Here is a 17,393-nt window from a genome sequence, read left to right on the forward strand (position 1 = left end):
CTGGAAGTCAAAAGAGCTTAGAATGCAACCGAGAATCAACTACCCAGCAAGGCTGAATGTCCTCTTCCAGGGGAAAAAGATGGACTTTCGATGAACCAGTGGAATTTCAAATGTTTCTGTTGGAATGGCCAGAGCTGAACAGAAGGTTTGATCTTCAGATACAGAACTCAGGTGAAGCATGGAGATTGGAGGAGAGGGGGAAAATACGAGGGACTTAATGAGGATGAACTGTATGTATAGAAAAATGATACTGATAATATTCATATGAACCATCTCAGTTAATAGAGCAGGTAGAGGGAGCTTTTATAGTTGAAGCACAGGAGAAAGTTGAATTTGAAGATAAAATATGGTATAAAAATGGAGTCAACAGAAAAAAAGGAAAATGTAATCGGAGAAAGAAAAAGGAGAGGGGGAATAGGCCAAGATATTTCATATAATAAGATTTTCTTTATTACAATGAGCTATTGCAATGATATGGAAGGGGGGAGGCAAGGGGGAATGAGGGAATCTTTGCTCTCATCAGAGGTGGCTAGGAGAGGAAACAGCATATATACTCAATGGGGTATAGGCATCTGGAGTAAGAAGAAAAGGGGGGGGAAAGGGGGAAGGGGGAGATGTGAGAGATGGAGGAGAGGATGGACCATGGGTGGAGAGTGGTCAGATATAACACATTTTCCTTTTTACTTCTTGCGAGGGGCTGGGATTGGATGGCCTGTCGTGGACCATAGGGCCAGGTGGATGCTGGGCCTAAGGGGTGGTAGGGGGACTCAGGGCCTCTTGGCCCCAGGACCAGGGATCTGTGTGCTGTGCCACTCAGATACCCTACAGCAGAGTCAGAGTGAAAGGAGAGAGAAAATATAGTACATGGTAGTGGAGAAAAACAAAAGGAGGGAGTTGCAATCAGCAATGGCAACAGTGTAAAAATATGGAAGTAACTTTTGTGATGGACTTACCATAAAGAATGTGATCCACCCGCGACAGAGTTGTTTGTGTTGGAACAAAGACTCAAGCACATTTTTTATTGTTATTATTTGGGGGGGGGGTGCAGGGTAAATGGGGCTGGGTGGCCTGCCTGGAGCCACATAGCAGGGTGATCATTGGGTGTCTGAGGCCGGATTTGGACCCGGGTGCTCCTGGATCAAGGGCCAATGTTTTGTTCCGCCACCTAGCCACCCCTACTATTATTACTATTTTATTTTATTTTGGGTCTTTTTTTTCTTTTTTTTGGTTTTTACAAGGCAGTGGGGTTGGGGTGGCTTGCATGTCACACGGCTCGGTGATTGTTGCGTGTATGGGGCTGGATATGGGCTCAGGTGCTCCTGTCTCCAGGGCTGGGGCTCCATCCATTGCACCACCTGGCCACACCTATAATTATTAATATTTTTTTAATTTTAATTTTTTTCTCTCCCCTTTACTTTATTGCTCACACGAGCCTATATTTTGTGGGGGGAGGGTTATTCTGTTTGCTCTTAAACAAGAATATTTTATTAACATATAAAAAACATCATTTGTACAAAAAGAGAATAAACATTTTAAAAAAGAAAAATGTTTTAAAAATAAAATAAAATAAAAATAAATTTTGATAAATCACAAACTCACTTGAGTTTCTGGCTCATGTAATACTATGAAACATAACAAATCATACCTTTTCCAAAACCCAACCTGAGTCTTCCCAAAAACTCATTTCTAAATCTGTGGTGGTCCCAGACTGTTAACTCTTCACATACTTTGTTTAAATCATTAGGTAAAAAACCATAACAGATAAAGCTGTGATGGATAGAGACATCATTGTTTTCTCCTCCTACAGGATTTGTCTTTTGACCACTTTCCCTATTGGGCAGGAGAATGCTGGAAAGAGAAAGATAATAGTTATGTCACATTTCATGAGTCATTCACTGTACTTGTATCCATTCTATTCACAGTGCAGTTCTGTAACTCAGTATAGACATAGAAGACAGGAGGAGTATTAGATAAGAGGAATAACCTTTTCAGAGAGGAAAATATAGTTTTTCTTATTCATATATATCAAAGAAGAGGAAAATAATGGTTTACAAAAATTAATCACTAAGCTTTTATTAATTGCCAACTAGGTTTCAGGCATTATACTAGAGATTGTGCAAAGAAATACAGCTTAAGAGTGGCCAAATGACAGCTTTGAATGAGTTAAGATGACTGCCCCCATACCCCACTCCATATTCACATAATATTTTACTTAAACAAATAATAAAATACTTTGATTTTCTGTAAGTACACAGGGCAGGTGGTCTATGACTATACTTTGGGGACAATATTGACACAGTGGAGATCACTGGGATAAGTGAAAAGCCTGAGTGTATTCTCATCCTGTACTAGTGAAAATCATTTGCAAAATTACCTTCTCTTTTGCCCAACTTTAGTGCTCACTATAGTCTTCTGTGTACACATTTCACTACTCCACAAAAATAAATTTGTTTAACCTATGGCTTAGGAGATTCAGTATCAAGATGTAGAAACATAAAGCTGGTTCCCCAAAGAGAACAACCCCAAGAGAAAAATAGCCTTGACAATGATGTTACCATTTGACCAAAGAATACAATTGTTTTGCCTGGAGGCAAGGTAGGCCAATGCATTTCATCAAGTAAATGCGCACTTCTCCAAGTTTTTTTCCCTATAACAATCAAATGATAAGAATATCATTCTCAAAAATATCTGCCTTCTAATACATCTGGTTCACAGTCAGAGTGTCTATTTTAATTCAAATAGTCTATAGACCTCTTTCCCAGCATTCACAACCTAATTAAAGTCAAAAAGTCCCTCCCCAGTATGGCATCATAATCCAATCCCACAAATAATTATTAAGGGACCATTTTATATATCATTATATATATATATATATATATATACATAATATCCATATATACGTATATATACATATATATGCCACTGGAAATATAAAGACCAAGTATGCAAGTTCTTACCCTCAAGGATTATGATGTTATGTTATATATTATAAATAAAATTTACAGAATTATATGTCATGATGTAATATAAGAAAATATACTGGAAGGTCCCAACAAAGATAAAAAATATAAATTGCTCCTGTTGCTGAGTGGCAGTCTGCAGTCACTATGACAGAGGAGTTGAGTGGTTCACAACATTTTTTTTCATTCTTTGAATCCCTTTCAACAACAACCAAAAATATTTTGAAAATGCTAAGGATAACTTAATGACTCATAACATTTCGTAATTCTCCACTGAAAGGGTCAGTATAGACTGTTTAGCACAAACATCTTGGGCAATCATCTCATACTGATTCATGAAAAGTTAGTAGGTGGATTCAGAAATGTTACTAAGAATCACACAGTCTATGAACAATCCAGTGAGGGTACTCTAAATTTAAAGTTCTTGAACAATGATTCACAGGAATACTTTAAAATGAGGTGAGTTAGTCAAATAATGAGCAAGAGGGATGAGAAATGAAGGTATTGAAGGCTGTATTTGCATCCAATGGACAGAATGAGAAGAGGTTCTTTCCTTATGCATACTATGTAGATAATTTGTGGAGATGCTATAGAAGAACAGATTTTGTATCACCCACCAAATAGTTAGGTGGAAGTGACCTGTGATCACAGAAGCATGGAAGTCATGAAATGCACCTTCATTTTTCTGCCCTCCTAGGACCATGTTTATGTGATATAAGCAGAGATGGATGACTGGAGCAATGAGGTATACTCAAAAGTCCCAGGTTATATGGGTCACCTCTTAATTGCAAAGCAGTATAAGGATTAGAGGAAAGGAGGAAGAGACTTGAGAATTGGAGAAAAATGAGAATTTAGTCTACATAAGAGAAGACTTGAAGAGGAACAGTAAATTCTCTTCAAGCACATGAAGGACTATATCAACCTCATCTTCAATCTGTACATCCCTGGAAAGTATCTTGCCATGTTATTCATTTCATTTACATTGGTAGTTTGCTGTTGAGGGATGAACACATTGATGGTGAAGTTGTGATACACTTACCCAGAGCTAGCTCTGTGTTGGGGAGTTTCTGAAGGAACATATGGGACAAAAGAGATAATAAAGCCACTAGTAAACTGAAGTTCTAGAGAGTTCTTGTGCTGACCTCTTTGTTGCATGAACCCTACATAGTCTACCAGTGCCAAGGCAGGATGCTGAGTCCATTTAAATTGTCCTATGAAGATTCTGAAGATCACTTGTGAGTCTAACGTACCAGATATACTGATGTCCTTTCTTGAGCTAAACTACCAAGCAATTAAAATCTATTGCAAAGAGTGCAACTCCGAGAGACTGGACCTTGTTCAAATGCCAAATATATGCTTACCACAAAGACTATGAACTAAATATGCAACTAAAAAAATTAGAGAAAGAACAAATTAAAAACCCTCAATTAAATACAAATCAGAAATTATAAAAATTAAAGGAGAAATTAATAAAATCAAAAGCAGGAAAACTATTGAACTAATAAATAAAACCAAGAGCTGGTTTTATGAATAAAAGAATAAAATTAATAAACCTCTGGTCAATTTGATTAAAAAAAGAAGAAAAGCAAATTGCTAGCATCATAAATGAAAAAGTGAACTCACCACCAATGAGGAAGAAATTAAAGTAATAATTCGGAATTATTTTGCCCATATGCCAATAAATTTGACAATCTAAGTGAAATGAATGTTTACAAAAATACAACTTGCCCAGATTAAATGGAGAGGAAATTAAAAACTTAAATAACCCTATCTCAGAAAAAGAAATTCAACAAGCCATTATTAAACTCCCTAAAAAAAAACCTTTGGGGCCAGATGGATTCACAAGTTAATTCTATCAAAAATTTAAGGAACGATTAGTTCCAATTCTATATAAATTCTTGGGAAAAATAGATGAAGAGAGAACTCTGCCTAAGTCTTTCTATGACACCAATGTAGTGCTGATAACTAAACGAGGAAGACTTAAAACAGAGAAAGAAAATTATAGACCTATATTGCTGATGAATATAGAAGCAAAAATCTTCAATAAAATCTTAGCAAAATGATTACAAGAAGTTATTACTAGGATAATACAATGTGATCAAGTAGGATGTATCCTAGGACTGCAGGGTTGGTTCAATATTAGGAAAATTGTTAGTATAATTATATCAATAAAATACCTATCAGAAATCATATGATCATATCAATAAATGCTGAAAAAGCTTGTGATAAAATACAGCACCCATTCCTACTAAAACCACTAGAGTGTAGAAATAAATGGACTGTTTGTTAGAATAATAAGTAATATCTGTCTGAAACCACCAACAAGCATTATATTAAATGGGGAGAGGCTAGAGGCATTCCCAATAAGCTCAGGGGTTAAACAAGGATGTCCATTATCATTACTACTATTCAATATTGTATTAGAAATGTTAGCTTCAGCAGTTAGAGAAGAAAAAAGAAGTTGAAGTAATTAGAACAGGGAAGGAGGAGACAAAACTCTCACTCTTTGTAAATGACATGAAGGTATACCTAGGCAAAAAGTCATCTAAAGGGACAGCTAGGTGGCACAGTGGATAGAGCACCAGCCCTGGAGTCAGGAGTACTCGAGTTCAAATCCAGCCTCAGACACTTAATAATTATCTAGTTGTGTGGCCGAGGGGCAAGCCACTTAACCCCATTGCCTTGCAAAAAAAACCTAAAAAAAGTCATCTAAAATACTACTAGAAATAATTAGAAATGCTAGCCAAGTAGTAGGATATAAGATAAACCCTCAAAAATCCTCAATATGTATATATATATATATATATATATATATATATATATATATATATATATATATATATATGACTAGCAAGATAAAGCGGAAAAAACTAGAAAGAGAAACTCCATTCAAGTCTCCCTGCCAAGCCAGAGTCAAGAACTTTTTGAAAACAATTACAAAACTCTTCCCATGCAAATAAAATCAACTTAAATACAAGCATCAACAGTTCATGGATAGGTCAAGCTAATATAATAAAAATGGCAATTGTACCAATCAAAATTCCAAAAAATTACTTTAATGAGTTAGAAAAAGTTGTAAGTAAATTTAAATGGAGAAATAAAAAGTCAAGTATTTCCAGGGATTCAATGAAAAAAGTGCAAAACAAGGTGGCTTAGCCTTACCAGATCTAAAATTATATTATAAAGAATCAGTCCTCAAAACTGTCTGGCATTGGCTAAGAAATAGCATCATTGATCAATGGAATATACTAAGTGCAATAGCAGGAAATGATTATAGCAATCTGCTGTTTGATAAACTCAAAGAGTCCAGTTATTGGGACAAAAACTTTCTCTTCAATAAAACCTTCTGGGAAAAGTGGAAGTTAGTATGAAAGAAACTTAGATTAGACCAACATCTCACATCCTATACCAAGATAAGATCCAAATGGATACAGGATTTTAGACACAAAAAACAATATTATAAGCTAACTAGAAAATCAAGGAGTATTTTACCTGTCAGATTTATGGAAAGGGGGGTGGCTAGGTGGCATAGTGGATAAAGCACCGGCTTTGGAGTCAGAAGTACCTGGGTTCAAATCCTGTCTCAGACACTTAATAATTACCTAGCTGTGTGGCCTTGGGCAATCCACTTAACCCCCTTTGCCTTGCAAAAAAAACTATAAAAAAAAGATTCATGGAAAGGGATACTGTTTATGACCAAGGAAGAGATAGAGAACATCATTCAAAAACAAACTATATAATTTTGACTACATTAAATTAAAAATCTTTTGCATAGACAAAACTACTATAGCCAAGATCAAAAGAAAGGTAGTAAAGTGGGAAACAATTTTTGCAACTTGTATTTCTGACAAAGAACTCACTTCTAAAATATACAGAGAACAGAGTCAAATTTTCAAAAATACAACAGCCATTCCCCAAGTGACAAATGGTCAAAGGATATGCAAAGGCAATTTATAGATGAGATCAAAGCAAACCATAGTCATATGAAAAATTGCTCCAAATCATTACTTATTAGGGGAATGCAGATTAAAGCATCTCTGAGATACCACCTCACACCTCTCAGACTAGCCAATATGATCAGAAAGGACAATGATCAATGTTGGAAGGGATGTGGGAAATCTGGGACACTAATACATTGTTGGTGGAGCTGGAAACTCATCCTACATTTCTAGTGAGCAATTTGGGATTATGACCAAAGGGCAACAAAAATGCGCATATCCTTTGACCCAGCAATGCCACTACTGGATCTCTACCTTGAAGAGATGATTTAAAAAAAGGGTAAAAACATTACTTCTACAAAAATATTTATAGCATCCCTGTTTGTGGTAGCAAAAAATTGGAAATTAAGTGAAAGTCCTTCAATTGGGAAACAGCTTAGCAAACTGTTGTATATGTATGTCATAGAACACTATTGTTCTATTAGAAACCAGGAGGGATGGGATTTCGGGGAAGCCTGGAAGGATTTGCATGACCTGATGCTAAATGAGATAAGCAGAACCAGGAAAACATTGTATACCCTAACAGTAACATAGGGGTGCTGCTCATCCCTTCAGTGCAAACAATTTTGAGCTATTTGCAATGGAAAATACCATCTGTATCCAGAGAAAGAATTATGGACTTTGAACAAAGATCAAAGATTATTACCATCAAATTAGAAAAAAAAGCATTAAATTATAATGTTATTTTACTATCTCATGGTTTATATTTCTTCCTTAAGGATGTTATTTCTCTGTCATCACATTCAACTGAGATCAATGTATAGCATGGAAACGATGTAAACACTAAAAGAATGCTTTCTGTGGGGATTGGGGGAGGGAAGCAAGAATAGAAAAATTGTAAAATTCATAAGATCTTTCTTTTAAAAAAAAAGGAAGGGCTATTTTTTTTACCTCATTTTACCCCAAAAGTCAGCACCTTGTGACACCCAGGAGACACTTAAGAAATGTTTATTGAATTTTGAAGATGGATTTTTAGGTGGTAACTGGAGGCAAGAAGAGAATGATGCTTGGGATTAAGGAAATGGCAAAGTGAAGCAGCACCAGCTGAAAGAGTGCAGGGAAAGTTATTTAGGGAAGAAGCAAGTTGTGGTCAGAATCTCTTAGGATTTGCCACTGATCCCTGGCATTTTCCAAATTTATAGAAACCTCTCTAAACATTGTTTGGCATGAGCAAGAACTGAGTATAAGGCAGAACTATGACTTCAGATTTATCCAAGAGAGATGAGTTAGGGAGTTTTGGGGGTGATAGCTTCACAAGGTTGAGGGGACCCAAAGTTGATGCTGTTAACAAGCATTAACAAATTATGGTCCATCATTCAAGTATTCAATTTTCTACGAACATTGATTTTTAACTTTACAGAAATTGAGTGGCTTCAAGGCCCGTGTTGAAGATACAAATATTTTGTTAAATTCCTTTCATTATTAAGATTATCCTTAAATTAGACATCAAAAAATTTACCTAAGTCTAAATAAGAGAAAAAATAAAGATCTATTTCCTTCTATATTAATTCCCTTTTCTTCTAAAAAATCTTATGCATTTCCATATACTATTAAACTTGTATAGACAAATCCATTTTACTTGAAATTCATTTAAGTTGTAAAAAATACATTCAAAATACATTAGATGATACATGTCAGTTTTAAAACATCAAATCAATGCTTTAAAACTTATTTAAAATACTTTCCAACTCATATGAAACTTTTTTCTCATTTACTATAAAGATCCAGGACATTAAAGAAAAATTCCCTTATAGATATAAGTATTGAAGGTCAGTGTCCAGGCAGAGGTCATGTGTCTTAGGCCAGATTTATTCTTCCAGATGATACATTATCCAATAGCAAGAGATAGGTTAGTTGTGTTAAGTGTCTGGCTCTGACAGCTACATGCTAAGATAGGAATTAAGTTTCCTTAATTTTTGTGTTAGAGGGGATATTTAAGTAAAAAGAATGGGAAATTCTTAGGATAATTCCAGTTTCAAATTCTAGTTTAAGGAAAGGAGTATGAGTTAGATAAGTACACCAAGAAAAGGAAGATATGGGAACATTTGGGGAAAAAATTCCTTTTGATTAAGGATGTTTGAGTCATTATTGTATTGAGAGCAAAGTTTAAAATTGTTTTATTTTAAACCAGACGCCAGGTGATCTTGTTACAAGCTTGAGTCAATGTGATCTTTCTCATTGGGATTTTGCTCATGTAATAAAATACTAATGGAAGTTTGTGTTAAAAGTGAAGTATGGGTGTCAATTGGCAATAAGGCAAAATGTAAATTGTAACAAGCTCCAGAATCTCATTGTTTTGCAATAGAAACATGTGTTTTGATCTGAATAAGATGTTAAGCAGTTTCTCTATCATAAGACAAGGTCTCAACTAGTCACCAGAGCTAGAGAGGCCTTTTTCGAACAGATTTAGAAGATAAAGGACATTGGATGCCTCCAAGGGAAAAGAACAGAGGAGAGACACTGGACAAGTACATTTCCACCACCTGTCACCTATGGGTACATTGTTTATCTGTAACTTCCCCTTGACTCTGTAAGTGTAATACCCCTAATTATGCCCTTCTCCTTATGGAAAGGAGGGGAGGCAGGGTGAAAATGTTCTCCTTTGAGAGAGAAAAAGGGAGATTATTGGGTGGCATTATTATATCTACATGATACTGTATATCCTATCTAGGGAGTGAGTCCTATCTCTGATTTAGACAATGGGGTATTGGTAAAGGTGGGAGGAGAATCTGAAAAGTCAATGCCCAGTCTTTTGGTGTGGTTGTTGGATTTGCGGTAGTTCACAGCAGTTTGAAAATTGGCCTTGGTCTGGACTAGATTCTCAGTCCCTGGTCAGAGGTACACTGTGGCACAGGATTCTGATCCAGAGGAGACAGACACCAGTGGCACATGACTGAGTCAGTTCAGGGTGACTATTGTTTATAAATGACTGGCCAGGATATTTGCCAGGGGAGTAGCAAATGTCTGGATGTGTCCAGAAGCAGGGTGTATATATATTCTGGACTGTACAACTTAAGAGATAGGTGGCCTTAGCTTCATGTGATATTAATGATGATGCCTGGATCCCTTGTAAAGATGCGCAAACTGGGGCATTTGTTAAGGGAAACTGATTATGAGTTATTTGGAATTTCAAGGAAAGTGCTGAAATGGCCATTTGCAAGAAAGATAATTTAAGGGACATCACTAGCTATTCTTGGGTTTGATCTAATGGCATAAAATCAGGAATTTATTTTGATCAATTTTGGAGCCAGGAAGACCTTTCTAAAGACATTGGTATAAAAACTTGCAGTGGTAGGAGGTACAGCAACTTTGGAAATGTATCTATTATCATGATGATTATATGGCCTATTTAAGAGGGCCCCCTGGAAATGAAGATTAACAGTATTATCCATTTGTTGGAAACTATATTCCTAGAAGACCAACTAGAACTAGAGAGTAGAGAGATATTATGGGATTTGTAGGACTACTGCCTACACCCAGTTGTCCAAAGAGTTGGTCAGGAAGTTGTTATCTAGACTTAAGGGCCTACTACCTGGGCACAGGATGGGAGTTGGGACCAAGGAACCCTAGTTTATATCCTGAAGAGACTAATAAAACTCCAAGCTGCAGTGGGAAAATTGTTCAGCTAAGGTCTTAGATTTATTGCTAACAGAAGAAGTGATTATTCAACATAGACTTGTATTAGACTACCTATCACTGAAGGAGTGTCATAAACTGAGCTTATCAAGCTGTTGCTAAAGACAGATGACAATGGGCAGATGGTAACAGAGATGACTAGGGATATCAGAAAGTTGGAACATGTTCCAGTCCAAACCTGGACAGGCCCCTTTAGTACCACTTTGTATGAATGGGTTTACTGGTTCATGATGAAAAATAGTGGCTGGGTGTCTTACTATTGGCCCTAAGTGGGATAATCCTATTACCCGGGTGTGTCTCATGCATAATAAAGTCTATCAGAAAATTAGTACAGGTATACAGCTCTAATAAGAGAGAGGTAAAGATATTGATAGGGAAAGTCAGTAGTCCTATCAAAGATGAGGATTGTGAATTAATCTGAGGAAGACACTGCTGGTGAAATGTTAAGACCAAGTTGGTCTTAAAAAGAAAAGGGAGGGTTGTGCGGAATGTAGGTTGTTGGTCTTTAAGGAGGGGGAGGGGGGCCCTTTGAAAGCCATTAAAAAGGGGGAATGGCCACAGTCAATCACCAAACTGGGAGAGTTCAACAATCCCATTCCAAAGATGTCAAACTAGATTAGAATAACCTAGTCTTGACTTTCTCTTTTGGACATGCTCAAAGAGATCTATCTGTTCTTGTCCATTAGTATAATGAGCAGGGTGGAGAAACATATAGGAACCAATGTATCAATTAGATTTGTGTCCCCAGCCTATGACTGGCATGAAAGGGCAGCAACAAAGTCTTTCAAAGTGCATAAAAGAGCTTGTATGTTGGGATTTCCCCACCCCTCTCTCCTACCATGACAGAGGTGAGCCATTTTGTTAAGATATCTTAATAAATACCTTAATTAAATAATATCTTATTAAAAACCATTTTAATCACTCCAGAGCCTGTGAATTTGAGGAGTGAATTTAAAACAGATTTTCTCCAATAAAATACATATGGCTAGAGGAAAACAAAAGCATCTATAGTGTTCATTTCACACATTTCATCAATTCCACTCTTATGAGAGTTACCATCATCTAGTTACCATCATCTAACGATAAATATGTCTAAATTTGAGTTGGAAAGAACCTAAGAGGTCTAATCATTCTATTGGGTATGGAGGATGAGGGAGAAGAGTCAAGGATGACTCCAAAGGAGAACCTGGGTGACCAGAAGGTTGGAAGTTCTTTCACAAAGAAATAAGATCTGAAATAGGAATCGTTGCTTTTGGGGGGGTCATGGGAAAAGAGACAAATTGAGTTTTCTTTTGGACAGATTGACTTTGACAAGGCAAGGGGCCATCAAGGAAGAGATATCCAATAAGCAATGGGTACGTGACTGGTCTCCAATTCAGGAAAGAAGAGAGTTAGGTACATGAATCTGAGAATCAGTTACTATGCTTAAACCGAATTCCTATAAGATCCATTGGACAAGCACAGAAAAAGACAAAGTTTAGCCTTAGGCAATGTCTGCAAATTTTGAGTGAAAATTAGATGATGATAATAAAGAATATTTTAATGGAATAGTTAGAGGTAAATAGGAGAACCAGAAGATATTAATGACACAGTAGGTAAAGGATGAGAGAGTGTTCAAGAAATGGGTGTGGGAAGTAAGCACTATCAAAAGCTATAAAGCACTCAGATGACTTTAAAATGTCCCCTTTAATAGTTAAGGGTTTATTAGCAATCTTGGAATAGTTTCAACTGGATGAGGTGAGGATCCAGGTTGCTAGAGACTATTGAGAGAATGGGAGATAAGGACTGGAAACTATAAGGAGTTTCTAGGAGTATGGCCATGAACAGGAACCATGATATAGATATCAGGAAAGGGATGTCAGGGCCAAGAAAAAGGTTTCTTAGAATGGAGAAGACCTTAGCAGAGATGCAGAGCGCAAAATGGTAGACTGCTTCATTTAACAAAAGTAAAAAAAAAAGGAAAACAATTGTGGATTCCAAGATTTGTAGCCTCCCTTATGATCTGAATAAATCAAATATATATAATATGCATATACGTAACACATAATGGATCGAAAACCAACCTAACTCAAAGACAGAAAAGCCTGGTTCCCATTTCTGACACAGGCTAACTATGTGAGTTCTCTGAGCTTTTTCTAACTTCTAAAATGGAATTGAAGTCCAAGTTCTCTGAGGTCCCTTCCATCTCCAATGCTATGATTCTCCTCAATTTAACTTAATTTCCATATCCTGTGTGAAATGATGGGTTGAACTTAATGACCTGTTTAGGCTTTTCCAGTTCTAAATCAATGACACATTGACCCAAGCAAGGATTCATAACCTGGGGTCTGCAAATTCCATAAAAGTCAATGGATGGATTTCTGGGAATCACTAGACTTGTTTTAAAAAATATTTTGATAACTGTTACCTCAGTGAAATGGTTTCCTTTGTAATAATCTCCTTTATTCATTTAAAAAAAATTCTGAGGAGTTCCAAAGTTTCACCAGACCAACTTCCCTTTAAAGGTGCCCATAATATAAACGGATCCATATTAAAAAAGAAAGGTAGAGAATAGCTTCGGTGGGTTGTAGTTTACACTATGACAAATATTTTTCCTCTGAGTCATGAAGACAATTCATTTTGATTTTGAAGTCTTTTTCTCCTGGCATAGAATAAATGTCAAAGGCCAACTCGACAGATTACACCACCCATAGCAATCTGTTCACTGGATTTAATTTGACCAAAAAGAGTGCTTTAGAGGGAGAACAAACCAGTGTGGTCTGGGTATTTTTCCGTCCAACAAGTATTTAAGTCATTTTCTCTAATTTCAAATGTCAACCCCTGGGACTACCACAGTCTATGGGGGAACACAACAAGGGTATGGTACTGTCTGGGCAGAGAGGAGAAAGCATAAATTTCCCCTGGACAGCCAAGGTCTGACAAACATTGTGTTTAGCCCTGAGAAAATTTCAGGCAGATCAGGAATAAGTCATTTGGATGTCCTGAGCAAAGTTTAAAAATTTTGACTTTAGTGCATTAATGTCCATCTGGGACTTTGAACAGTCCACCAGAACAATGCCACTTGGTATATCTATATATAAATACCTTTAAGCCATGAAGAACAGAATTCTGTGGCAAAGAAATATGTGTATTTATAAAAAAAATTCCAATAAAAATGTCCTTCACTGCACTGCCCCTTTTCTCCCAGTACCCAGGATAATGCATCAGAACTCTGACTATCCATTCTTTCTGGCTCTAGTTTCAGGGATGCTGAAGCAGGTCTTGGAAACTCCATTCCAATCTGAGCAGTGCTTCTTTTTTCATGTTCAACAGTAAGGTTTGGGTTTGGGTTCTTATCTGGAGATAAGACAATCTCACTTGAAATGGGATCTCTTGGAGTAAAAGATGGAGTAGTAGAGGTATAAGGAGCAGATAAAATATAGAGTACAAAAAGAAAACAGGATAAAGAAGAGATGAAATAAAAGAGTAAGCAGAAATGGGAAGATTGGAATGATAAGGAATAGGATAAGAAGAAATATTGGGTTGAGAGAAACTAGAAGGATAAACTGAAATATTAAGGGAATAAAGTGATGAAATAGAAACAAAGGAGAGATAATCTGAGGATAAAAGGTAGAGGGAAAAGAAGGAAAACTGATTAGGAAATTGAGAAGATGAAATAGAAACACAAAAAGAAGAAATTGGGAGATACAAAGGAAATGGAAGTACCAATATAAGAGGAATGGGGAGATCAAACATAAAGAGAAGAAATTGGAGGATAAAGAGAAGAAATCTTAGTAGATGAAATAGAACCATAAGGAGAAGTAATTGCAGGGGAAAAAAAAGGAAAAATATTAGGGGAAAAGGAGATTAAATAGAAATGTAAACAAGAAATTAGGGAATTAAGAGGAGAAATATAATGTTAATAATGATGAGAGGAAAGAGGTATTGGCTAAGAAATAGAGTGTGGACCAGTGGAATAGACTAGGTGTAAAAGCAGGAGATGATTATAGTAAACTGCTGTTTGATAAACCCAGAGTCCAGCTATTGGGATAAAAACTCCCTCTATGATAAAAACTGCTGGGATAATTGGAAGTTAGTATGGAAGAAACTTAGATTAGACCAACACCTCACACCCTTTACCAAGATAAGATACAAATGGTTACAGGACTTAGACATAAAAAACAATACTATAAGCAAATTAGAAGATCAAGGACTAGTCTACCTGTCAGATCCATGGAAAGGGGAGCAGTTTATAACTAAGGAAGAGTTAGAGAACATCACCAAAAACCAATTAGATGATTTTGATTACATTAAATTAAAAAGCTTTTGCACAGATAAAACCACTGTAACCAAGATCAAAAGAAATGTAGTAAATTGGGAAACAATCTTTACAACTAATGATTCTGACAAAGCACTCATTTCTAAAATATATACAGAGAACTGAGTCATAGTTTTAAAACAAAAAGCCATTCACCAATTGACAAATGGTCAAAGGATATGCAAAGGCAATTTACAGATGAGATCAAAGCAATCCACAGCCATATGAAAAATTGCTCTAAATTATCAGAGAAATGCAAATTAAAGCTTCTTTGAGGTACCACCTCACACCTCTCAGATTGGCCAATATGAACAGAAAGGATAATGACCATTTTTGGAAGGGTTGTGGGAAATCTGGGACACTATTACACTGTTGGTGGAACTATGAACTCATCTATTCTGGAGAGAAATTTGGAACTACGCCCAAAGGGCAACAAAAATGAGCATACCCTTTGACCCAGCAATACCACTACTGGGTCTATACCCTGAAGAGATGATGAAAAAGGGTAAAAACATCACTTGTATAAAAATATTTATAGCAGCCCTGTTTGTGGTGGCAAAAAACTGGAAATCAAGTAAATGTCCTTCAATTGGGGAATGGCTCAGCCAATTGTGGGGGGGGGGGTTCTATTAGAAACCAGGAGAGATGGGATTTCAGGGAAGCCTGGAGGGATTTGCATGAACTGATGCTGAGTGAAATGAGCAGAACCAGAAAAAACACTGAATACCCTAACAGCCATATAGGAGTGATGATCGACCTTGAAGGACTCACTCATTCCATCAGTGCAACAATAGGGAACAATTTTGGGCTGTCTGCAAAGGAGAGTGCCATCTGTATCCAGATAAGGAGATGTGGAGTTTGAACAAAGTTCAAGGACTATTCCCTTTATTTTAGAAAAAAAAACAGATATCTTATTGTCTGGTCTGGTTACCTCTTAGACTTGTCTCTTCTTTAAGGATATGATTTCTCTCTCATCACACTCAATTTGGATACAACATGGAAACAAAGTAAAGACTTACAGATTGCTTTATGTGGCAGGGGGAGGGAAGTAAGATGGGGGGAATTGTAAAACTCAAATAATAACTTTAATAAAAATAAATTTAAAAAAAGACAGAGGAGAATTAGTGAAACAAGGAGAAGAAAAAGAATGAGAGGGAGGACAGGAGAAGGAAAAGGAGAGGAAGAATAGATGATGACTAAGGATGACATCAGTCCAGGGAGAAGAAAAAGAGACAGAGGTTTCCTTAGGAGTATGGAGGGTAGTATAGAGGTAAGATGGCAGAGGAATTTTATTAGGATTTAGAGGGGGGACTCAGGTGTGCAAATAGGATTACTCTGTTAAAAATTCGTTTTGTTAAATTTAATCTATTACTGAGAGTTTCTTCATTACATTAATTTTTTTTTTAAATTTTGCAAGGCAACTGGGTACTTCCTCTCTGTGCAAACTGAATCCTCACAAAACTTTGTGAAATAGGTTCCAAATGGTAAATCTCTATTTTACAGAAGAAAAAAACTGAAGCTTAAAGAGGTAAATGACTTGCCCAAGGGACACAAAGCTAGTAAGTAGCTGAACCAAAACATGAACCAAGTACACATAACCTCAATTCAGGTTCTATGATTTCTTTTTTTTTTTGCCAGGCAAATGGGGTTAAGTGGCTTGCCCAAGGCCACACAGCTAGGTAATTATTAAGTGTCTAAGACCGGATTTGAACCCAGGTACTCCTGACTCCAGAGCCGGTGCTTTATCCACTGCGCCACCTAGCTGCCCCTATTTCAGGTTCTATGATTTCTGATGACTGTTTCATTATCTTGCTACTTCTCCATGTCTTATAAAGGTGATTCCTGCATTTCTGTGACCAAACTGATTCATCACCTGGTGGCCAATTCCTCAAGTTTAGCCCATGTTAGTAAATTAACTTCCATTAAGTGCCAAGGATACAGAGAAATGCCCATGAAGAGCTCATAATCTAATGAATTTGGACATATCCAAGGAAGACAAGCATAAAATTTATTTATTTCTCCCTTTGCAGACCTAATTTGCATTCCTGGGTGAGTAGAGAGAAGTTCCCTTCAGGAACCTGGGGTTGGTTCACTGGAGTTCTTCATTAACATAATTTGTGTGCAGCATTCAAAGGACTGTATTCTGCTTAAGATGTCTAAAGCCTTGTTTCCATGTTGACTGACAATAATTTAGTACTGGAAAAAAAAGCCTTAAAGTCCATCAGTCAAACTCTCTAATTTTCTGGGTTAGGAAACTGAAGCTCAAGATAGGTGACTTTTCTAACACTGTTTAAACAATAAGAAACAGAGTCAAGATTTGATCCTCTGACCTAAGCCTAACACTCTTTCCACTGTTCCATGTGTTTCTCTAGACACCCCCTTTTACTACCAAATTTTAAGAGTTAAATAGTTCTATTTATGACTTCAAAGACATCAATAGTAAATTAGTTGAGCGATTATTAATTAGGTTTTGTGGTATCCAGCACCTGGGTGGCACAGAGA

The 17,393-nt window shown here is 36.6% G+C and overlaps 1 long non-coding RNA gene across 2 annotated transcripts in view; it reads right to left on the reverse strand.

Moving 5' to 3' along the window:
- Positions 1-1,648: 1,648 nt before the first annotated feature.
- Positions 1,649-17,393, reverse strand: part of LOC141488751 (uncharacterized) — a 76,724-nt gene continuing 60,979 nt past the window's right edge. For both annotated transcript variants that reach the window (XR_012468779.1, XR_012468778.1), the window contains one exon: positions 1,649-1,848. This is a non-coding gene — a long non-coding RNA (uncharacterized LOC141488751). The remainder of the gene's footprint in view (positions 1,849-17,393) is intronic.

Source organism: Macrotis lagotis, chromosome 1, assembly GCF_037893015.1.
Source record: "Macrotis lagotis isolate mMagLag1 chromosome 1, bilby.v1.9.chrom.fasta, whole genome shotgun sequence".
Lineage (NCBI taxonomy): Eukaryota > Metazoa > Chordata > Mammalia > Peramelemorphia > Peramelidae > Macrotis > Macrotis lagotis.